The sequence below is a fragment of the Sus scrofa genome, chromosome 4 (assembly GCF_000003025.6).
Source record: "Sus scrofa isolate TJ Tabasco breed Duroc chromosome 4, Sscrofa11.1, whole genome shotgun sequence".
Taxonomy (NCBI): Eukaryota; Metazoa; Chordata; class Mammalia; order Artiodactyla; family Suidae; genus Sus; species Sus scrofa.
This window is the reverse complement of record NC_010446.5, coordinates 8196830-8221528: the sequence shown is the minus strand read 5'-3', so window position 1 is coordinate 8221528 and position 24699 is coordinate 8196830. Positions and strand designations below refer to the sequence as shown.

Here is a 24699-nt window from a genome sequence, read left to right as displayed (position 1 = left end):
GGTCAGATCCGGTCTTTGCTTTTGCTTTCTCCGCAGTCTTTGGACCAAGGCTGCCTTCTCTCAGTGACCTTGGGCCTCCGTCTACTCTTCTGAAAAATGAGATGAATGGAAAACACGATTTCCGAAGCCACTTAACCCCTTTAAATTCTAGCAATCCAGACTCAGTGGCTTTTTTAATATTATTAATAAAAGACCTATTATCACTTTTTCTTTTTCTTTCTTTCTTTTTTTTTTTTTTTTTTTTTTTTTTTGGCTTTTAAGGGCCACACTCACGGCATATGGAAGTTCCCAGGCTAGGGGTTGAATTAGAGCTGTAGCCGCTGGCCTACGCCACAGCCACAGCAATGTCAGATCCGAGCCGTGTTTGCAACCTACACCACAGCTCTTGGCAATTCCAGACCCTTAACCCACTGAGCGAGGCCAGGAATCGAACTGGTGTCCTTATGGATACTAGTCTGATTTGTTACTGCCAAGCCATGACGGGAACTCCAATGGTCACTTTCTTATGAAATCCCATTAAAAAGAATCCAGACCTTGTCTTTATACCCTTAGGATCAGAGGAAGGCTGTTTTCCAGGCTTTCATTTTACTTTTATTTTTTATTTCTTTCCTTTTTAAATTATAGTTGATTTATAATGTTGTGTGTGTTTCTGCTATAAAGTGACCCAGTCATACATACATACATACATACATATATATATACCACACACACATATATATATATACATTCTTTGTTTTCCAGCCTTTCAAAAGATTTTAAAGAAATTATTAATGCTATAGGTCAAAAAAAAAAAAATCCCAAATAACTAGCCAGGCTTATACTATCTCAATTTTATAAAATGTTAACACACATATGCATATATTAAAGGAAATTATTTCCAAGATGTTTCTAAGGGCTCTCTCTGAGTAGTGATTTTATAGGGAAATTTGTCAATTTCTTCTTTACACCTTTCTAAAAAAATCTTCCAATTTTTCTCTTATGTGCCTGAATTGCTTTCATAATCAGAAGCAGAACTAGGGAAGAATGAGAGAGCCTTGGAAAGGGGGGTTTCAAGGCAGGCAAGCCCGACTTCAGAGTCCAGCTCCTGACCTGGCTGTGTGTCCTTTGGCGAGTTACTGTACGTCTCTGAGCCTCGATTTCCAAATCCAGAAATTCGAGATACTAATACATGTCCTGAAGGGTTATTTGGGGGATTAAATTAAAGTCCTATTGAAAGCAGAGATAAGTTTGGTAAGATGGGATAACTACACATTTGCCTTCGCTGGATCCCTTGGGGGTGCAGGCTGTCTGGCCAAGTCATCGTGCGAGCTTGAGCGGTCCTTCCCCTCCCTGGGCCTCAGGTCCTCAAGTCTAAAGGGGAAGCGGTTGGGCCAGACAATGGCTCATGGTGCTTTTGCTTCAGCTATCCGCCAACCATGAGTGGTACTCAGAACCCACCCAGCAGCCTTGGGACTTGCTCAGGGTTGCCTGTGGTCTGACCCACTGCACGGGAAGGGGTGGGGTGGTGGCAATAAGAGCTGGGACGGTGCCTTGGCATCGGTTGGTTCCCCTGCCAAGGATCTCGCAGGATTTCCGGGGGCACCCCACCACATCCTGACCTCGCTTAGCAGGTGCACACCCCTGTGACCCACATTGGTCCCTGCTCTCCTCTCTGGGCAGGTGCACCTGTTCTCCTTGCCCCCATCCCACCTTGCTCTTGTCCTCCTAGGAGACGGCGATCAGCCTTGGCTCTCAGGGCACTGGCCAGGTAGGACCTGCTGAGAGCAGGCAGCCAGCTCAGAGAGCCACGTGCACCCCACTCCTGCCTTGCACTCCTGCCTGGTCAAAATCACAGGCTCCCAAGGGCTGCTTGGAGGAGACCCTGGGATCCTATCACTCAGACTATTTCAAATCTGCTGGGTGACCAATGTTTTGAGAAAGTTTCCCCAGAAGTTCAATATGTAAAACAGATAAGCTGCTGGTTGGGGGTCAGGGGCTCAGCAATCTTGTCCCTTTACTTCCACAGATAGGACCCCTGGGATATCATAAAGCACCGATTGAAAAGGAGTGGGTCATGCCCTCGTATGACAGAGGAAAGGTTCAGAGAGGGCAAGCAGCCTGCTCAAGGTCACTCAGTAAGCTTGGATAACGGCTATGACTGCCTGTCCAGCACTCTGTCCACCGCGGAGAGCCCTGCCCACTCGTCAGGCTTTACTCACATGTCCATGAGCCTGTGTTCTGACCCCTTCCACCCTTGGGTGCCTTGGAGGGAAAGGGGACCTCATGTACCCTCAGGATAACAGGAAGGCTTGGCTTTGCCCTAAGACCAGATGGATGGGTCCTATAAAACATTTTATGGTCCTTTCAGGGGTCATGGAAAGAAGCCAGATTCGAGACCACTTGGTGCTGGGGCAGATTTCAGTTTCACCTCTTAGGACACCCCCAAACTTCTTCCTATGGTTTTTGTTTGTTCGTTCTTGTTCGAAAAATGAGTACAGTCCTGTCTGCCTTGCTGGGTTTTCACAAGTAAGGATTAGTGTGTAGGCGTTACCAGATGAGCACAAGGAGGGGTGAGGCGGGGGGAGGGGTTCCTCTGTGGCTCGCCTTTCTGCCAAAGTGAATATGCCACAAGCAGGTGCCATTACCCCAGACCTGGCGGCGTTTGTGTGACACGGTGTCCGACGTGGAGAAGTGAGCAATGAAGTTCCTGACACGGCTTTAGTATCTCATTGAAAGAAAAATTTCACCCCCCCCCATTTCTTTCCTTCCTAGATCAGCTTTACTCGCAGGCCCCTGCTACATAGAGCTGGTAGGATTTTCCCCCAGTCTGTGAGTCTGTTGGACACTGAACCCCTTTGCTGACAAAAATCATGTTACGAGTAAGGTTCCGGCCCCACCGAAACTAGAAGTTGAGATTGTAAACACCGACGACCGAAAAAACGGTCGTAAAGACTCTTGTTTTGATGTTAGATCACACGGATACGCAACTACACAGACTGGGAAAACAGGGAACACAAGGTAGGATTTTCTACTCCTTTCGAATCTGGATACGTGGGAGATGCAGGTCTCATCAGAAGGAAGAGACAGGTGGAGGCGAGTGTGCAGAGGCCAGAGGCAGTGGCTGCTGTAGCATATCCCGCTTCCCAGCGAGGCCTAGTTTTGCTTTTCATTCACACGCGTGAACCCCCAGCGAGGCTCACGAGCTTATCGTAACGGCACTTGTATACGCTGAGCTCCTCGTGAATCACTTGTCAAAACACGCACGTGCCCCAGGTACCCTCCTTTCAGCTCACCGTCTCAGCCTCACCTCTTCGGGGACACCTGCACTGCCTTGGAGGGGGATTGCATTTTAACACGCATTTGTGCGGTTGTTTGATGAATGATGCTAAGGGCCGTGAAGAAAGATCTGTTTTCACTCTGGGCTGGAACACAGTGGACGTTCCTGCCCGTAGGAAATGAAAAGGAATTGATGAAAACTGAAGAAGCACCGTGTCTGGGAGAGACAGGCCACTACCACTCCACCTCTCAGAGGACCGAGGAAGCCGAGGCCAGCGCGTTTACATAATTTGGCCCCGTTTATCACCGAGCTGGTAAAAGAGGGGACAGGATTTGAAGCTCGGCGTTGGCTCCAGAGCCCAGCTCTTAAGTCCCCTGCTCTGAGGTGAAAGGAAATAGAAAGAGGGTGACAGGAGGCTGACTCGAGCCCTTTTAATGACAAGGTCACGGTGCTGCTCTTCTGTGGGTCACAGGTGTGCAGCAGATGGCATGTGCTGATAGAGTAGCACGTCAGGAAGTCTTTTCCAGAGGCTGTGAGTTTTAAGCTGCTTGTCTCTGTGACTCAGATGGTGTAGGGGTTGGGGAAGGAAGAGTAGGGGGAGATGGCGTATGTGTGCTTTGAGAAGGAGCACGCGGCCTCCCAGGGCTAGTGTAAGGGTGAAATGTGAAGACTTCACTGACACCTGGTTCCCTCTGCTCTCTGTCCTGGATCGCAGCATCGTTGGTCGTCATGCGGCTCTTTCTGGAAGCACACTACTCTCCCCTGCCTCAGGCTGTAAACTCCTAAAAACATCTTCTCCACGTCTGTCACATTCCTGGGTGGAAAGGGGTTACCCAGCAGGTACCCAGCCCATAGCCAGCGTTCCCTGAATTCGGCTGCATAGCCAAAGGCATCTCTACCCAGCACAAGGCAGGCAGGAGGGGCCGTGCTTTCAGGGGCAGCCTGGCCCTCTCAGGGTGGCCCTTTTCCGCTAATGACAATCGAGGGGACAGTTCCCACTCTCTTCTGAAGCTCCTCGAGTCTCCCCCCGTTCCCTCCCCACCAACACCTGCCAAGTCCTCTGGCCACAGTCTCAGCAGCCTGGATGGTGCCAAGGAGGGAGTGTGACTTTGCAAAGCTGTTGGACAGCAAAAGGGAGCCACTCTGAGGCCACACAGTTTCTGTCTATAGCTCGAGTTACCGTAATGAACTGAGCCCCCTCCCTCGGTAGTTCTCAGATGGGAGGAAGTGGTTTGGACCCAGTGTGCTTGTTTCCTTTGGAACTCTTGTGGGGGGAGAGGGAGGGCGGAAGTCAGCCGCACAGTGTGGCCTCAATGCATATTTATTAAGGGAAGGATGGCTGGATGGGCGGATAGGTGGATGGATGGATTCAGATAAAGATACTAACAGAGCCTTCGGGTTGCTGATGACAACCAAATGCTCTAGCCTGACATGGCAGAACATCTTAATGAGAATTGTAAGCTACAGCTTCTCTCAGAGCTGGGGGAAATAAATTCCTGCTGAATGTCAGATGAAAAAGTAAAAACCAGCAGCATCTATTAATGTAGGAAGCTGATTGGGGTTTACCAGAATGAATAAACGCTAAGTCTTTAAGAAAGACGCACTCCCTTTGGAAATACTTTGCCAGCTCTCAAAGCTCAGAGGGGGAACAATTTTTTTTTTCTGTATTAGGAAATACAGTTTGCTGCCGTCCAAACCTGTTTCACTTATACGAGATGAAGGAATACGGAGCAATAAGCATTCCGAAAGATCGCGTGTCCAGGTCACCTGCTGTGCATTTTGACCCATTGTTTCTAACATTACCTGTTACCTTTTGCTGCCTAGGGATGCACGAGTAACTTGGGGTCCTGTAATTGTCCAGGTTAGGAATGATCTTTTTTTTTTTTTTTTTTTTTTTTTGTCTTTTTGCCATTTCTTGGGCCGCTCCCGTGGCATAGGGAGGTTCCCTGGCTAGGGGTCGAATCAGAGCTATAGCCGCCGGCCTACGCCAGAGCCACAGCAACGCAGGATCCAAGCCGCGTCTGCAACCTACACCACAGCTCACGGCAACACCAGATCCTCAACCCACTGAGCAAGGTCAGGGATCGAACCCGCAACCTCATGGTTCCCAGTCGGATTCATTAACCACTGCCCCACGACGGGAACTCCAGGAATGATCTTAATAGCTGCTGTTACGCTCTTAGCTGCGGTAATAAGCGCTTACCTATTGTGTACAACCTAAACCTCTGACAAGCACACAAAGAAGCTGGTCATCTTTTTACGAGGAAGAAACTAACCCTCGGAGAACTTGCCCAGAGTCACATGCTTAGTTCAGGGTCAGCCTAGAACGTTGGCCCAGGTGTAGCTGATTAAAACCCTGGGCTCCCCTGGTTCTAGATCTGCTTAAGATCCAGGAGTCTAAACATGCCTCAGCCTATTCCAGAGGTTGTTTTATCACTCTTAGAAATTTCAGAGCACATTAAGCCAGAACATAGACGTGGGCTCACCTCCCCAGTTTTACGATAACCTCAGCCTGGTTCACAGCATCTCCTAGCAAACCACACAAGGACAATTTGCAGACCGTGGGGTGTATTTCTCCTAAAATAACAAGCACTGCTTTAAATACACGCTTGTGTCGTTCCCACAGTTGCTTTCACTGAGGCTCTTCCTCCCTCACCTCAGCCCTGGGGGTTCTCAGAGCCGCTTACCAGCTGTAGGACTCGGGTGAATCACTCAACCACTCTGAGCCTCCTCTTCTCAGTTGTCAAAAGCGAATGATGATTGTAATCTTACGAGATTGTTCTGAAGAGGTCTTTCTATGCACCACCCCTCCTCTGCCACTCAGCCCGGCAGGCACCATCCCTTCACGCCTCAGGTACAACCCCAGTTCAGGACATTCTGAGGCCACAACCCAGGTCGCTTCCCTGACACCAGGCCCTCTGGACACAAGGGACCCTGAAAGGAGGGGGGAGCGTGCCGCATTCCCTGGGGAACTGTAATTCTCCAAAATTGAATTCTTGCGTTGTGCTTTCAGATTTTACATGCCTTTTGCATGCTGGCCTTTCCTTTAATCCTACTCCCGCCGCACACATACCCCCACTTGGATATGGTTGCTTATTCTCATCAGTTGTCTTTGGCATCTTCCTGCAGAAGACCACACAGCCACACTCCGAAAGCACTGCTGTGATCAGTCTGCCTGCCTGGACTCCATGCACCTCAGGACTCCACGCCAGTGGCATTTACTGAGCACCTACTATGTGCCCGCAGCTGGCCTTGGCACTTTGCATGTTAGCTCATTTAATCTGCCAGATACCTGAGCGACGTGTGTACCATTATTCCCTCTTGGCAGAGGGGAGAATCAAGGCCTGGAGAGGCTGAATGGTCTCATCCAAGGTCACACTGCTGAAGAGTCTGACAGGGAGCAGGAGGGTCCCCAGTAAGAAGCCCACTATGTGCCAGGATGTCCAGCGCCTGGACAGTCTCCTCTGCCAGGAACATGCCCAGCCTGAGCGCTCCCAGCCCCTCCTGCCAGAGTTCCAGTCGCTGGGCAGCCATGCGTGACCACAGCATTAGATGCTGAGCCGCGCTCCAGCCCAGTCCTCCCAGAGCACATCTGCCCCCAGAAAGTCCACACGCTGCCAGTTGTGTGTCTCAGGGGTCCCCCCACCTCCCACCAGGCCCCCCAAGATACCTTCAGCAGCTGGGCATGGTCTCCCCTGGGAGTAGCCGAGGGACTGCCAGGAGCACCGTCACCGCCTCTCCATCAGCTGCTGCCTCTGTGGCCGAGTGAGCGGGCAGCCGGGCCTCTCGCGGGTGCCAGGGAGCCCATGCTCTCGAGAGGTGCAGTTGCTAAACTGGCTGCAACTTCCTCTGCTAGAAACAAGGAAGGCGCGGGGCTTGCAGGAGGCGGGTTCCTGTTTTCAGCAACCGCACTGAGCAGACTTCTCTCTGTAAGGACAAGGCAGATAATGGCATAATTCATTTTTTTTACAAAGCACTGGGGGACATGGGCAGCTTGATTCTAAATGTTCGGGCCACGCTCGGCTGGCCGAGCCTGGGACTTTTTTCTCCAATTAAAACGCAGAGGAGGATGAGGGCTGCTCTCACAGTCCCCCAAGCTCCCTGGGTCCAAGGCGGCTGTGGCTCAGAGCCACAGCTTCTCTTTTCTGAGTTTCTTGATGTCACTGCCCAGTGGACCCCAGAGCAGAGCTTCTGGCCCTGGCTCTGCTGTAGACGAGCTTTTAATTGGCAGAGGCTTGCAAGAGTGGGCATCAAAGACCCTCTACGGAAGGGAGCAGCCCACCAGGCTTCCAAGGGAGGGGGCATGCTGCCCCTCGGCCACGCTTCAAAGAGAAGAAACTAGAAAGGTTATGAAAGAGTCCGCTCCCCCAGGTTCCTGACTGAAGTTGACTAAGAAAACGTGGCAGCTGAATGTGTGGGGCTTGACTGGATCCTGGATCAAGGGAAAGGACCAGAAAGAACGTGACTGGGATAGAGATGGGGGAGTCGAGTACATACTGCTTACTAGGTCGTCTGGGTCATGGTCGTTTTCTCGGGGTGATACTGACATTAGTCATACCCAGATTAATGAAAATGTGGAGAATGTGCTAGGTCTTAAGAAATACATGCTGGTGTCTTTAGAGGCCAAGAGTCGTGATGTCGCTCACTTTCAAAGGGTTGGTTAAAAGAAAAAGAAAAAAATACACGCACACACGTACAAACAAAAGGAAGGAAAGACCCAAAGCAAATGTAGCAAAATGTTCCTAGTTGGTGAATCTAGGGGAGGGCATTTGTCCGTTGTACTATTTCAAACTTTCTGATGGGTCTAAAGCTTTTTAAGTAATAGTGTATCATTCCCTATTCACATCGTGGGAGTCTTAAGCAGGAAAGCCCAGGCATAGGGGGCCCACAGGCCTGTCTGCGGCAGAGATGGAAGCTGCCGGATTGCCTGGGAGCTGCCTGCATGAGCCGGGAATGCCAGAGGCTGCCCTGGCAGCCCCCCTGAGAGCCCTGGCTCCCCCCCAGCCACCACCGCCCTCCCCCACTGCTCCCCCCCCCCGCCACCGGCTTCACAGAGAAGACAGGACATCCAGTGACTTGCCCAGAATCGCACAGCTGGTCCCCAAGCAGCCAGGGCCAGTATCTAGGGCTGACAGTGCAGCCCAACCCGGCAGGACCAACACAGCGATTGGGGACAGTCATTTAGAAACCTCTCTTAGTATTGTTATCGAAGATGCTTAAAAACACCAGGGCTCCTTCTAAATTTAGAAGGACCTCTGTACTAGAGAGACGCTTCCTTAGAAAACTTGTGAAAGTCCACGCTCTGCGCAGGCACCCTGGGAAAAGGTCAGAGGAAATGTTGCAAAAACCGAAGGGGCCGTTGGTCGCAATCAGGAAGAGCAGACAGGCAGGAAGAGGCTCCCGTGGATTTTTTCGCCTGAGTTCACACAGAGCGGTCAGAGAGGTTTGGATGGATAGTCAGCAGGCATGAGCCTTTGGTCTCAAGAGGGGCTCTGGATTCCAAGAGGTCAAGGCCACTCAGCATCACTTCACAAGGAATGCAGTGTTTAGTCCCCACTACACACAGCCCGGTCCAGGATTAGCAGGTTCCCAGTTCTACTCCACAGTGTGTTCCTTCTTGCTCTATGTGTAAGTGTCATAAAGATTAGAGGCGGAAAAGGTAACCTCAGGTGCTAGTAGACTCCCCGTCAAGGGAGAGGATCAAGTGTAATGTAGTTCACTCTGTGGGCAAGTTCAGTGAGCCTGTACGAAACGCGAGGCTTCTACTGGGTGCCATAAAATCGTCAATGGGATTCTTGTGTCCAAAAGGGTTAAAGCACAGGCGCTTCAAGATCCCACGCAAGCTAGAGGTTCTCTGAGAGCCAAGTTTGTGCCCCTCCTGTGGCTGGATAAGTACCGACTTAATCATTCAGTCGTTTATTCAAGAACTGTTTTTTGAGCATCTGCTGTGTGCTGGGTGCTGTCCTCAGGGCTGCGGTAGAGAAATGAACGAGGAACGGCTTAGAAGGCAGCTGAGGGAATGTGGACAGCGAAGAGAATTCTGAAAGGAGCCCAGAGGGTTGCCAGCATGACGGTCAAGGGGAAGAGCCCTGAGGCAGAGACAAGGGCAAGTGCAAAGGCTTGGGGTGGGAAGTGCTTGCAGAGGTCAAGGAGCAGAAAGCAGGGGACGGGGTCTGGTACTGGGGGATGTCAGGACGGGAGCGTGGCACTCTCTGGTCCCTCTTCACTCCTCCCAGCGGCTTTCTGTCTAAACTTCGCGCCCAAGAAACCGAGGCTCCTAGAGTTTAACTTACGTTCTCTTGGGGCCACTGCAACATTCTGAACTATTGTCAGATGGTTGAACTGTCACCCATCTGATGAGGTCTAGCCCCTGGAGGTGACTTCGCTGTCACTGTTTTGCTGGCTTCTATCTGGTCTTCTTATGTCCAGATGCTGCCCTCACTCTGTCCCAGCCCCGTATGTCCAGACGAGCCTGAGCCTCCATCGTCAAGCACCCTCTTCAAGCACCTGCCAAAGACTCCTGCATCCCACAGGACGGGCTCCATCTCTTTTCCAGGCATTAGTTGCTCATCAAAGTTTGTCCTCTGTCCTCCTCCCACCAAGTCCCCACTCAAGGCCTCCATGCCCCACCCACCCCAGGGGCTTCCTGCACCCCCTGCACGGGCAGGCAGGCCCCCCCACCTCTTGGCCGTTAACTCTGCTACAGCCCTTCCCATCCCCGTGTGGGACTCGTGCCCTCTCGTAGGCCCAGCAGGGAGCTCACCTTGTCCTTATGTGTTCCCAGGCCTCCCCCAACCACAAGGGACCACTGCCTCCCCACAGCACCCCTCGGAGCTTTACCTGACCCACAAAAATAGGACATGCACACTTTAGAGTCAAGAGCAAGGGAGGGGTTGAAGATGCCCCAGAGTTGGGTGACCTGCAAAGGTTTCCCGATCTCTCTGTGAACCCAAATGGACTTCAACTACTTCCGCCCTAGGCTGCGAGGGTCCCTAGAAGGGCTGTGTAGACTGCCTAGCATCAGGCGAGGCCCATAGTGGGGGCCGCTGAATACGGATGCCTCTCTTCCCCTTCAAAGTGGAACAAACTCTAGGGCGGGAGAGGCAGGTCTCACACAGGACCTTTGAGCCCAGCACTGAGCCTGGCCCCAAAGAGATGACCCAGAGTCACATCCTTCTCATGAACAAAGGAACGAAGGTGGGGGCTTTGCCTTCTCAGTACTGACTCTTCACCCCTGGGGAAGACAATGAGCTGACCACGAAACCCACTTGGGCGACCTCAGACGGTGTTGTTTCTCTGGGGGACGGGGGTTGTTCATGTTTCTGGAACCATCTCCAAGGTTGAGTAAGTGGTCCATCTGGATGAGCTGCGTCCTCCCGCTGGAGGGGGACACTCATGTCCATCATCAGACCTCGGCACCTCTTTGGGAGCCTCGCGGAGCTGACAGTGCTCTTAGGAGGAAGGAAGAGAGCAGCTGTTTGCACTGGACTTCTCTACTGCAAGGAATTGCACAAAGGCGTTGATTCACCAGAGCTGTTCTCTCTGTCGTTGCTCAACTGACCCTTCCGCGTCCACCTGGGAGTGATGAAGAGGTCAGCGGATTTCCCAGAGCCTGAGAAGCTCGCTGAGCAGGGGCCCAGTTTTAGTTCGCAACTCTGCAGCGTTGCTTTCCTGACTTCCCCTAAACGCACTAAGATGCAAACTCTTTGGTTTTCTAGATCTAACAGGCATATTTATTTATTTAAATGGACCTCGTCTTCCATAAAGACTCACCTCACACCAGCCAGGAGGCTAAGCTCTGGGGCCCAAGGGGGACTGGGGCACATGTCCTGCCATCCAGGAGGTTGGTGCACAGGGGCCAGGAATGTGCCACGAGGACGGGGTGGCACAGTGGGGGTTCCGTGCAGTGGTTCAGAATGTTGCAGCCTGGCGGAGGGGTGGTGTTCAGCTGAACCTTGAACATGAACGGAGTCCCCCTCGGGCCACACATTTGGCGGGGCTGGCCCGTGCATGCCACTCGTGCCTTCTCAGTATTTTCTCATTGTGGGGTGACCTGGGCTGCATCCTGTCTGGACTTGAAGTGACTTCGGTATCTGCTGCTCATCCGTCAGCCCATCATCTCCTCTTCCCTCCCAGATGCATCTGGGACGGGCTGACGTGTGGACCTCAGATCGGTGCTGTCTCGCCCGGTGCCCCCTCAGCCTTCCACCTCCACCCCTCCGCCCCCCGACTGCGCCTGGCCTCTGCGCAGATTCCTCCCCAGGGCTCACTGTTCCAGCCTGCCCTCCTTCTCAGTTCCCTTCCACTCTCTCTTGCTGCTGCGACGACAGGCTCTGCTGGTCTTGCCTCTGAATCACTCCTGCTGTTCCCTCATTTTAGGGTCCCCTGGGCCAGCCAGGACTTGATCCTTTCTTCTCAGGGACTCAGAGCCCCCTTGACCCCCTGTAGAAAGTGAGGCCAAGCCCTGTGCCCCCTACTCTTGTCCTCTGTCCAAAGCGGAGGTTCTTCAGTTGCCCCAGTGGCCTGGTCCGCAGAAGGGCTCAGGCCCTGGTGGGGAGAGGGGAGGAGACACGTGGTGCCACCTGTCTGCTGCCAGGCCCTGTGCCAGAACGACCTGGGACTGTCCTGGAGACAAGATCTTTGCTGATTGCTTTTATCCCACCAGCAGAACTGACACCATGGTACAGGGTGACATCCTAGCACAGCTGTTTCCTTGAGCAGAAAGGGCCTCTTCCTGCTCTGGAGAGCAGTCATCTCCAAACGTTTTGACCGTGGTCGCAGAAGAGTTGTGAGTAAGCAGTCCCCGTATTTGCTCATTTGGTCGCTATTTATGTACATGGCCATTGACCTCAGACACAGATGACTCTACAACGTAGGGTGTCAATATGAAAGCTATTTTCAAAGCTTGAGGCTACTTCAGTGATAGTTGTAAGTACATATTCTAGAATTTTCTTCCTGAACTCCAGGGGATCCCTCGTCTCACGCATCCCAATTGGGAGACCAAGACTCTTCTAGAACCATAAAGGAGGGAGGCAGGCACCGTTTCTAAATCGAGAGCAATCTTAACAAGGAGTCTTGAAACATGACAGGTTGTCTTCCGTTGGCGCACATCCTTGTGAGTTGCGCTTAGAATAAAGACAAGAGGCAGTCTTCCCAAGAGAGAGGAGAGGCGGTGCTTCGCGTGGCCTTGTGGTCTTGAAACTTCAAGAGTTTCTCTAGCATGTCCTTTTCCCAACCCTATGTTAGTCTGATGTCCAGAGACCATTAAGTCCCCTAAAGGCAGGGAGCACCTGGCATGGCCAGGGTGATTCTCCAGTGTTTACTAGGAGGAAAGGAGAGAGGAGAGTTGGAGGGTAGTCCCGGGAGCAGGGGACTCCCTTCTGGGTAGATTACAAACTTTCTTAAGGCCTTAATCCTCTTCATGTTCCCCACAGCATCTGGCATACAGGCGGTGCTCAAAGATGCACCTGGAATTATCCTGATGACGGACGAGCACACAGAGCAGCGCGTGTGTCCCTGGGGTGGTAGAAACAGCTGGATGGACCTTTAGAGATAAGGCCTCTGTGATTAGCTTCCCAGCGTGACCAGAGTCAGGCCTCTTAACTACTTTGCCCCTGTGATATCATCTCATGAACAATAATAACAGTTAAACTTGCCCACGCACCTCGAAATGTGCTTCAGCAGCACAAAATGAGGGGACGCTCTATCACAGCATGGCTGTGGCTTTCATCAAAGGCCCCTTTCTGACTTCGAACTGTCTTGTTTTGTGAGGCTTTAATACTTCTGTGAGATATGCTTTTCCCTCACGATAAGAGTCTGTGGTTGTCACCTACAGAGCAAGCTCGGAACTGGCCTTGATGTAATTTAGAATGCAGTGTCATCCATGTACAAGCCATTGGGTGGGTGTGAAATTGTCAGCCGGTTCTTACCTCATCACCCACTGAGCCCCAACTCATTACACCAGCAGCATGGGGCCTCCGGGGAGAGCCAGGGAAGGAGAGGCAGGCTCAGCTGCTTAAGTTCTCCTGGGCCAGAGCAGAAGTTCCACCCCAAAGCTTTCTTGGGCCTGGAGACTCTTTCACTATTTTTTTTAAATTTTAGTTTGCGTAAGCAGTACAGTGACAGATCATAATAACAGATCTCTGAACAGGGCTCCACAGGTAGTAAAGTACTTTTCAAATCGGTTATTTCATTTAATTTTTGCAAGAACTCTTTGAAATATCAATTCTGATGTTGAGGACGGGTGCTGCTTATTGGACACCTCGCACCTGTAACCCTATTACCTTTTAGCTCAGCGCTTCATCTCAGGGGCGAACGAGGTAACTCTTCGTTTTGTCCTCCTTTTACATTCGAGCAGGTGGAGGTGTGGGGAACTTCAGTCGCTTTCCTGAGAGCAAAGCTGAAAGAGGAAATGCTGGGCCTGGACCTGGGCTAGTGATGGATCTGTGCTCTCGATGCCGCACCTCGAGACACTATTATATACCCATTTTACAGATGGGGAAAACCGAGATCCAGAGAGTAACGCCACTTGCCAAGTCGTCAGCACAGGACTCAGTGGGATTTCTCTAATCCCAAAGCCCATGCTCTGCGTTATTTTTCTACACCTGACTAGTTGGAAGGGGCTGATGTTGCAGATGATGGGAAATGGATTCCAGGAGCTCGACAGGGGCAGGGATTCGGAAGAGGACCTGTTTGGTTCCCAGTGATGCACGGCACTTTCGCAGGAGTCTCCTGGGATTGTCCGCAGGCAGGCATTCCAGCGGAGAGGGTCTGCTGGAAGTTACAGGCCCCGGGGCTGGCAGGGCCGCTCTAGTTGCAGGTCAGGGGCTGGGCTGGGACCTCACACCCAGCTGGAGCCGAAACAGGATAAGGAAGTGCACGGTGGGAAATGCCAGGCCCACCTGAACACAAGGCCGCGTGCAGGGAGGCTGCATGGTGAGGCTCGGTCCTGAAGACACAGCCATCAGGACAGGACAGGGTCCCGGGTTTCAGTTTAGTTCAATGTGCAGACAGTTTGCCCTCAGAAACCTCAACGAGCACGTGCGCGATGGCCTCTGTGGTCTGGACGTTAGGTGGGCGCCCCGGACAGTCCACTTCCGGGCCAGGCCCCTCCCGCCAGCCCTTCTCCTCACCGCTGTGCCCAGCGCAGGGACTCCCAGCCCGGAACCCATCTGCAGCCCCCTGTGGCTGAACCCCCGCCCCTGGGGCGGCCCTCACCCATGCCTTTGAACGTGGCCCCCAGGACGCCTCTCCTGGGCCAGTGCCCTGCAACCAGTCTAGCCTCTTGCCAAGGCACCCCTCCTCAAATGACCCCTCCAAGGATGTCAAATCAGTGCCCAGTGGCCTCCCCCCCACACTTCTGCTCTGCTTCTGCTGTCTCTGTACTGGGTCACCACAGGTCATTGTCCACATAGCCCAGGTCACCCCTCCTGATGACACTGTTCCCCCAGAGGCTGTCCTATCCCCCCAGCTGCGTTCCCTCTTGCACTCTCAAGACCACCTGCGCCCACTGCGCTTCTCCAGGGCAGGCGCCGTGGCCCTTTCTGCTGGCCAGGAGCTCTCAGTGCCATTAACTCCGGGAGGGAAGGGGGCAGGAGGAAGGAAGCAGAGGAGGGGAGATGGAGAGAGGGAGGTGCCCAGAGGTGACAGGGAGGAAGCTGGGAATCGAACATGGCTTTCTCACTCCGAGAAGGTGGGGCTGGGCTCTACCACCTTTTAGACACTCGTGCCTGGTGGGGTAGTTCACAGCCATGGCTGACTGCGGAGTCAAACTTCCAGTGAGAACAAGCGGATCAGTCTCTCCCACGGGCAGAGCGGCTGGGCTTCAGTTCTGGGCTGGAGAGCCCATCCCTCACCTCCCTGTCTTTCCTCTTTGAGAGTAAATGTCCTGGGCCTTTTCAAATCCAGCCCTGGGCCAGGGCTGGCCAACCCCCAGAGCTGCCGCCAGGACCCTGTGTAGACCACACCACCAATCCGCATGGCAGACAAAGAGGGAGAAATGAAATCCTGACTTTATGAAATGGATCTGGTGAAGTTAATTGATTTGCCCAACATGACAAGGCCACAGAAGGACAGAGCGGAGACTCAAGGGCCAGTCTTTCTGAGTCCCAAGCCCCTGTTCTCGCTTCACTTCTCTTCTCTTCTCTTCTGGCTGCACCTGTGGCATATGGAAGTTCCCAGGCTAGGGGTTGAATTCGAGCTACAGCTACCTGTCTGCACCACAGCCACATGGATCTGAGCTGCATCTGCAACCTACATCCCAGCTCAGGGCAACGCCAGATCCTTAACCCACAGTGAGCTTCCTACACCTCTTGCAGCAAGGCGGTGGGACAGGTGCTTTATCGTTGAAGGGACTGAGGCTTAAAGAGGTGACTCATTTGTTCAAAGCCAAAGAATAAGAATGTCGGAGAGCCCAGGCTGACATCTTCAAGGCCAAGGCTTTCTGTCTCCTTCTTACAGTCCCAGCTGCCCTGGGCATTATTCTAGACCAGCTGGTCCCTGAAACAAAGCCACAGGAATACACGACTGGAAAGAAACGTCTAGACACTTTAACAAGTTATAAATATGGAATTATTCTTACAAGGCAACACCACCCACAGTATCTGTGAATTGTTCTGAGAACCTAGGGGAAGACTCGAGAGCCTGCCCTTTGAATTCCCTTTGAAATAAGGGACCAGTCATCATCTCGGCTGTCACTTAGGGTATCACTTTTAAAGGGTGACACCTTTGCCTGGGAAATCGGTACTTTTCAGGCGCCAAGCATTTCAATGGTTTCTGGCAGCCAGAAGGTGACTGAGGCCATTGGATGTCATGTTTGTGACAGATGGAAAGAGGCGTTTTGTCATGTCTCCAGGAGCCTGGAGGAGAAGCATGACAGGAAGGCAAGCTCTGATCCGCAGGGGCAAAGCCAAGGCCAAAGCCAGTTCCTGGGGCTCTAGGGAAGGCGCGCCGACCTCGGATGCTGGGGCCAGGCCTCCACGCTGCGCAGCCACAGGTAGAGGGGACAGTTTGTAGCCAGGCCACGTGCTGCGGAGTGTTTGCCAAGGAGGGGAGGGGCGTGAGAGCAGATTGTCGGCCTGCCCCATTCCCCTTGGAAGTGGAGGCCTGGCGGTGGGTGACCTGGGGAAAGTCATTTACCCCGTCTAAGGCTTTGTTCCTCTTTAACAAAAGGGACACAGCCAGCGGTCCCTGGCGCAGAGGTTAAGAAGATGTTGCGAGGCACCGGGCACACACCAGGCACCCACCACCTGCTGGCACCTTCCTCCTCTCCTCCGTGTGCAGGCACAGCCGCCAGTGGTTTAAGTTTGCAAATAATAATACGCCAAGGCACTGCTTCTGCGGGGCCTTTAGGCAGCACATTGTAGAAAGTTTTTAAAAAAATGTACATTTAGAATGCCAGGTGGGGAGTTTCCACTGCGGCTCAGTGATAACGAATCTGACTAGTGTCCATGAGGAGGCAAGTTCGATCCCTGGCCTCGCTCGGTTGGTTAAGGATCCGGCGTTGCCAGCGAGCTGTGGTGTAGGTCGCAGACGTGGCTCAGATCCCGCATTGCCGTGGCTGTGGTGTAGGCTGGCAGCTACAGCTCCTGTTTGACCCCTAGCCTGGGAACCTACATATGTCACAGGTGTGGCCCTAAAAAGAGAAAAAGAAGAAGCATGCTATGCAGGACTCCTAGACCTTGGGTCAAGCAGTGGTCTCTTAGCTATGACTCCTAAAGCGCACATGCACGGCGAAGAAAAAATATTTAGTTCTCTTCTGCTTCCCTTTAAGAGTTGTCTAATTTGAAAGTGGGGACATGCAGGCAGAGAGAGACTGAGGGGTTCAGAGGGTTCAGCCGGCGTCCCAGGCACAGAGGAAACAGACGGGCCCTGAAGCCATGCCTTCTGCTCAGTTCGCACCTTGGACAGACTGGGAGGCTTGTTTTTCCCACAGGTTCTTTCTTTCTTTCTTTCTTTCTTTATCTATTTATTTTTTTGTCTTTTTGCCTTTTCTAGGGCCGCTCCCACGGCATATGGAGGTCCCGAGGCCAGGGGTCTAATTGGAGCTGTAGCCGCCAGCCTACGCCATAGCCACAGCAACGCCAGATCCGAGCCTTGTCTGCGACCTACACACTACAGCTCACTGGCGAGGCCAGGGATCGAACCCACAACCTCATGGTTCCTAGTCGGATTCGTTTACCACTGAGCCACGACGGGAACTCCCAGGTTCTTTTTTAAAAAATTTATTTTTTACTAGGGTATGGTCGATTTACAGTGTTGAGTCCATTACTCCTCTCTGGCATAGTGACCCTGTCATATGTACATGACTCAGGGTTGATCCCGGGATTGGACACTGTTCCCTGTGCTATACAGCAGGACCCCATTGCTTATCCAGTCTAAACATGAGAGTTTGCATCTACCAACCCCAAACTCCTATCCATCCCACTTCTTTCCCCCCCCCCATCCCCCGGCAACCACAAGTCTGTTCTCTATGTCCGTGAGTCTGCTTCTGTTTTGCAGATAGGTTCATTTGTGCCATATTTTAGATTCCACTTGTAAGTGACATCATATGGTCTTTGTCATTCTCTTTCCGACTGACTTCACTTAGTGTAAGAATCTCCAGGTGCATCCATGTTGCTACGAATGACATTATTTTGTTCTTTTTATGGCCGAGTCGTATTCCTTTGTGTATATGTACCCACAAGTCCTAACCCCTGCCACCAGCCGGGAGTTATGGAGCACGACCCCACTTTTCTACACTGGGAGTTGTTTTCAAGTTTTAAAGGGAACAACAACATAGACGTAGTCAGTGAAGGGCTGGCCTGCCGCGGTCCTTCTGAGAGACATCGAAGGAGGAGAAGCCTCTGGAGAGTTTGCCCTGAACCCGGCCCTGGGTTGAGTTCTCACACAGCACCCTCTGTCCACCTCCTGCGGCAAGGTGCATGGCCGGAGCTTCAGAGTGGAGGGCGCTGGGGCTGGGAGAGGAAGGATTTTGTACACACACACACACACACACACACACACACACACACACACGCACACACGTCTCCATAAACAAAGAAGCACTGGCTGAGCCACCTTCCAGCCCGGACTTTCTGGCGCTCTCCTGGGGTCCGATTCATCTGCTCCAGGTGTACCTTTCTGGTCGACAAAGGACAGAACAAAGGCTAAGATAGACCTTTTTTTTTTTTTTTTTGTTCCTCCTCCAAAATCCCCTGGGCTTTCACCAACTCAAACCAAGAACTGCTGATCCTGAAGAAGAAGAAGAAGAAGAAGAGGAAAGCGTGCTTTGGGCCCGAAGACTAGGGTTTCAAGATCAAAGTCATGTTAATTATCATCCCTTTGACGGAAATGTTGCTAAAATCGAAGTGTTACAAATTAGAGTGAAACTCGTGCTTTTAGGGATCCAGAAAAGACGATTTCAGTGTGGAAAAGATTAAAGAGAATACTAACACCAACTTGGATGGAGAGCAGATTTAAAAAAAAAAAAAAGGCTATCTCGGCCTTAGTTCGCAGAGTTCCCCCAAGTTGTCTCGGCTGCCTCAGTGGTTCCCCAACCCAGCTAGTCTGTGATATTCTGGTCACAAGTTTCCAGGTCTGGGCCTGTCACCCCGAGGGGGTCCAACGCAGGGCAGCGGCAGTGATGCTGTGGCCCCTGCCTCGCTCTTTTCTCCTCGGGCCGCACGAGCCTCTGCGGGACTTCCTGCTTCAGACGGGCCTCTCCCATTGCTGGTGGCTCCCGTCCGGCCACTCCTTTGAGTTCCCTTCTGCTCATGTTCAGCGAAGGCCTGCCCTGCACCAAGCTCTGTGCTAGGCTCTGGGCGTGGAGGAATAGCTGTGCTGGAGTTCCTGTTGTGGCTCAGCAGGTTAAGAACCCAACCAGCATCCATGAAGATGTGGATTCGATCTCTGGCCTTGCTCAGTGGGTTAAGGATCCAGGGTTGCACTCAGCTGAGGCGTAGGTCGCAGATGAGGCACGGATCCTGTATCGCTGTAGCTGTGGCATAGGTCGGCAGCCACAGCTCCCATTTGACCCCTAGCCTGGGAACTTCCATATGCCACACATGCGACAAATAAAGTGAAAAGAAAGGAAAGGAAAAAGAAAAGAAGAAAAGAAGTCATCCCAACTTCTAAATAAAATAAAATGAAATAGGAGGAGTCATCCCCCCCTCTGCCATCAGAAGTGCAGCCTAAGGAGGCTTTGTGCCCACTTGCTGAGGGCTCCTCGGTGCTATGAGCCATTTTCTTCCCTGAGCTGTGAAGACAAATGATTCCAGGACATTCCTAAAATACCTCCTCTGACACCCTGTTCAGACGTCCCTTACTGAGTCCTCCTGGTTACCTGGGTGATGCCTGCCCTGCATCCCGGGCTTCACTGCCTTCTCATTGCCCCTCGTGCCTAGGCTTCTATGCCCTCTCAGCTTTGCTCCTCACCACCCCCCACCCCGTGCACACACCCTCTACACTCCGGAGAAGTGGCTGGTCCATCCCTGCATCCAGCCAGCCAGCCCTGGTTTTCACTACACAGTCACCGGCGTCCTCACTCAAGCCATGTTTTTCTGAGTCCAAGTCCTGTCCTGACGTTGCTGGGATGCTGAAAACCAGCTGCTACCTGCTAGTGTTCTGGTGGGTAATCAGACCTCAATTCACCTGCCATCCCTGTGCACCTGCCCTCTGTCCTCTTCTCCATCAAGTCCCACTCACGTGCAGCACCCTCATGCTCAGAACTCTCCCCCTGCCCCGAATTTCCAAAGCACGAGAATCCCTGGCTCTCTCTTACCATGAAGCTAGAGAGCCTTGTCTGAGGCCACTAATATGTGGGTCCTGCCGGATGTAGTCTGTGTTTTCAAAAAGCCGGATGCGAGGGTGGGAACTCCAAGACAGAAGTTGCGAGGGACTTGCAAGGGACTACCTGTCACTGGGTTTATAACGATGCATCTAATGAAGGGACTTTTTAGGCCGTGACACGAAGTCAGATTGTAGGAGTTAAACACATGGCTGACAATATTCGGCATGATGAGACCGACTACCTTTCCTGAGGAATAATTCCACGTCAGGTATTTACATCCACTATCTCGTTTAATCGGGACATCAGCTCTGTAAACATTCATCATTCTATCCCCATTTTTCAGATCAGGAGCGGGAAGCCCAGAGCGACACGGGGGAGTTGGCAGGATGGCAGGGAGCAGAGCTGCGGTCAAAACCCAGGTCTGCCTGGACCCTGAGCCATGACCTTCCCCTTCGCCTCGGCCTCCCATTCACACAGGGACAGAAAGGGACTCGGGACCACAGCCATAAGACTGAGGGCGCACAGGTTAGAACAGGTTGCAAGGAGCCAGCTGCCTGGGTTCCAATCCCAGTGCCGTGACACAAGTGGCCATGACACAAGTGGCCCGATCCCTGACCCTGAGTGGGGTCCCCTGTAAGGTGGGGATAACCCTGTCCCCACCGCACAGGGTCACTTTGGTGTAAACCAGCCTTTCCACGCACAGCCCTCCGGAGTGCCTGGATGGCGGCCAGAGCGCTTCAGGTGATAATTATCGTGGTCTGTCGTTACGTCCATGGGCAGGCCACTGCGTGCATTAGCTCCCGAGTCCACACAGTGACCCAGGCGGGCCCCTAGCTCCCCGCCTGGCCCCTCTTTCCCCTCGAGGTAATGTCACCATCCCCCTCGCAGATGAGGGACCCACATGCGAGGTGGGTGGAGGGGTGTGAGGGGCGCAGGGGAGGGGCTGAGGAGCCGGCACCTCCTGGAGGCCTGGTCTTCCCCCCAGAGATCCCCCCTCGGACTCACCCCTCCCCCTGAGAAAGGGCCACCAGGCCTCCTGGAGCCGTGGCATCTGTCACAGAAACTAGCCCCTCCTGCTGCTTTTCATGGCAGGCCTGTGAGGCGCTCACTGAGGTGTCTGTTTCAAGGAAGTCTGGTGTGTCCGTGTGTGAGCATCTTTCTACTGTGTCTTGGTGCGTTTTGGGGGGGATGTGTGTGTGGCTGCGTGCGTGTGCACCAGTGTGTCTGTGCCTGACTGCACTGTGTCTTCCTGTCTGTGACTGTGTGGTCCTCGCGTGTGCTTGGCCGGGGCAGGTCCTGGCTCTGAGGGGCCGAAGCGGCTGACTGAGGTCAAGACACCTTACCATGTCCAGAGGCTCCAGAAAGAAAAAGCAGCGGTCAGCAATCGCGGTTTTTCCCTGCGCTATTTTTAAAGCTAAAAAAAACCCAACATCAGCAAGCGGAAACTCATTGCCACTTGATAGCTAGGTCAGATTTAGATAAGGCGCGGGCCCAGGGCTGGGGACAGCTGCCGTGACAGTGCAGGCGGGAGACTCTACCCTGGGCCCCACGGTGCCATCAGCGGTAGGGACCTCGCCACCCCGCATGGGGAACGGGGGATGCCCCACCATCTCCTGGGCATCACGGGACCTGGGCAGTAGGTCCGTGGTTCCCGTTCACCGGTGAGCGTCACTCTCTCACCCAAGGCCACTTCATCCGCGAGTAACGGGGCTGGAGCTCGAACCCAGTCCTTCTGCCCCCAACACTCCCACCCCTGCTCTTGGCAGGACTCTGGGCACCAGCCACTCCGCCAACCCCCTGGTTCTTTGTCTCCAAGCAAGTGCTTCACCGTGAGGGCTGAGCCAGCCGTTGGCCTGTTTAACCACTGATTTTCCGTGAAGTGTGTGGTTTCCTTCAGAAAGATCGATTAAAACAAAGTGCTTGAAGAGAGGAAAGTTCTTTGAGCCAGCTCGCGATGGCAGTGTCACCCACGCCTTTAACCACTTCCTCACCGGGTCCAGGACTCCAGCTCTTTATGTCCATGGAGGATGCGGAGCTCACCAGCAGCCCCGTCCGCAGCCCCCATCTCCTCGCGGCCTGCCCGGGGCCAGCCCGGCTCGGCGGCCAGCCCGCCTCCTGCACTTTGTCAGCTCACGGGGCTTTGACGTTGAGCATCGTGAGTGTGGATCAGTGTGTGCGTGCGTGTGTGTGTGTGTGCGTGTGTGCTTTCTCTTCAGACTGAACACGTCCGGGGGTTCTCAGAGAAGCAGACCCCATGTCATGGGAGAGATGAACCTGCAGGCACAAGGACTCCACACATGACCCTGACTCAACGCCACCCAGGCTGAACACCCGGCCCTGGGTAGGCCGGGGTTTCACTTGAAATTTTTTTTTAATTTTTTTAATTCAAGTATAGTTGATCAACAGTGTCTTGCAAAGTGACCCAGTCATACATGTGTGTGCATTCCTTTTCTCATACTGTCTTCCATCGTGTTCTAGCCCAAGAGCCTGGCTATAGCTCCCTGTGCTGTAGGACCTCATGGCTGATCCATTCTACGTGGAATAGTTTTATTATTGCTTGAGCCTGGGAATTAACACTCTCCCTGGTTTATAGACGCTGAAGCTCGGTGCAAGCCCTGGGCTGAAGAGCCGCAGAGACCCTCTGTGCCTTAAAGCCTCTCATCTACAGGATGGGGCGAGAATTCCCCCTGCCTCCTGGGATGCTTGTGAGCTTAGGTACATCAGTATCTGTCAGATGCTGAGGATGCACAGAAACTCTCCATCGGGGTTAGCTCTTGTTTCTTAAGCATCTCACCCGCCCTGGAGCTTTGTGGATGGTACTTCCATCTCTGTGGTACCCAGGAGGGTGGGTGATGAGGAAGAGGGAGGTCATCCTTGGACTCCGGCCCAAGTCTGGGGCACAGAGCACCTACCCTGCACTGCATTCCGCTTCTGGGACTTGAACTCGACCCTCCTGGCAGACAGGCCCTGTCCTGGGCCCAGCCCCCGCCTGCCCTCTGGGCCTCTGCTCTGTCCAGTGCCGTTCCGAGTGCTCTGTCTACCCTCAGGGCAGCCTGTTCTGGTTGCAGACCCTGTGCCTTGCCTGTGACCCTCAGCCCTGACCTCTGGAGGCAGCACTGGAAGGCACCACCTCTTTCCAGGAAGCAGGTCCAGCGGGCACCCAGAAGCACAGGCCTCCCTCCCTCCACGCATCTGTCTCTTGTCGCTTTTAAACAGCGGATACCAGCATCAAGACCCAGGGGGGTGTGGGCACCCCGCTTTACAGTGTCCAGAATGCTTCCTCTCGTCACCTCAAAGGTTCTCTCAAAGACCCGGGGGGAGCAGCACCCTCCGGTAAACTTGTCTCTCGTACAAGGCCTCCAAACTCCGTGTTGCTGGTGTTTTTAGCTCCGGGCAGGGCCTCCAATGGAAGCAGACACCACGGAGGCAGCCAGCTCGGCACTGTCTTTACATCAGGAGCAGGAGGGCAGAGGTCAGCCCCAGGATGGAGGAGGTGTCCTGGGCGTGAGAACACACTTGGCATCGTGTGGGGGTGAGGGCAGGACCCAGGGGTGGGCTGGGGGGTCCGGAGCCCTGGCTCTGCCGCTCACCAGCTGTGTGACATTGGGCAAGATACTGAACCTCTCTGTGTCTTGCCTGCCCCTTCTCTGCGATAAGGGGGTAGATAACATTTACGTCTCAGGTCGAGGAGAGCATCTAAGGAGCTCATATAGATGGAGTATTGTAACTGTGGCTGGAACATACTAGATTCTTGATAAGTGCGAATTCTCCCCCTCCTCTCGGCGCCTCAGTTTGCCTATCTGCAGAGTGGGGTGGCAGTCCTACCCACCTCCTAGGCTTGTTGTGAAGATGACACAGGCGAAGCAAAGTCCTTGGGAGGGGACCTCCTGGCCGGAGGTAGTAAGTGCTTCATGGACAGTCCTCTCCGGCCCAGCCACCCCTCCTCACAGAGGCTGGTTGAAGATCTAGAACCTTCCACTTTCTGCCCAGGTTCCTGGAGCTCAGCAGAGTCTGGAGCCTCAGGCTTGTCCCACCTCTGACAAGACTGGCGACTTTAGCCAGGCTACTTCATTTCCCTGTGTTTTATTTTCCACATTTATAAAATGGAGACAGTAACAGCTGCTGCCTCACATGCTGTCTTGTGGATGCAACGAGAGGAAAAGGCCGAAGCTCTTGCGTTCACGCCCGTCCCCAGTCAGTGGCCGTCCTGTTACCCTTGTCAGCGGCAGCACCACAAGTGACGCAGTGGCGGCAGCAGTCCTGCCCGTGCTGTCCCTGCTCCCGGGGTGCGCAGCCAGCGTCTGAGCTGGAGGCGGGCTGTGACCCGCAGAGGACAGGCCCGGGAACCCACTCTCGTCAAGACCCCGCTCAGCTCACCTCTTCCACCCTGGGCAGAAGGCCTGATGCCACCACCAGCTGCCTTCTCAGAGGGGAAGTGCTCCCAGCGACCTGAAGTTTTCACAGAGACCTGCAGTGGCCTTGCTGAGAGCCTTTCCCTTCACAGTGACGGCGTCTCCATCACCTCCTCGGTGGGCATCTGGGTTAAAGTCCGACTCATCTTAACTGAGCCAGGACAGCTTGCTGTAGAAGGAGCCCTCCAGGAGGGGGCAGTGGGACGTGTCCACTTCTGCAGAGTCCCCCTCCCAGGGGACAGCTCTGATCTTTACCTCCGTTC

General features: G+C 53.4%; 2 protein-coding genes across 6 annotated transcripts in view; one reads left to right on the top strand and one right to left on the bottom strand.

Annotated features, from left to right (window-relative positions):
• The window catches only part of TG (thyroglobulin), a 224041-nt gene that overhangs the window by 160907 nt on the left and 38435 nt on the right, over nt 1-24699 (top strand).
• The window catches only part of SLA (Src like adaptor), an 80568-nt gene that overhangs the window by 25868 nt on the left and 30001 nt on the right, over nt 1-24699 (bottom strand). For 3 of the 4 annotated variants that reach the window (XR_002343070.1, XR_002343069.1, XM_013996470.2), the window contains exon 2: nt 6927-7183. The gene's annotated coding sequence lies outside the window, so the exon portion shown is untranslated. Of the gene's footprint in view, nt 1-6926; nt 7365-24699 lie in introns of those variants that run through there. The other variant, XR_002343071.1, reaches the window with a different exon arrangement.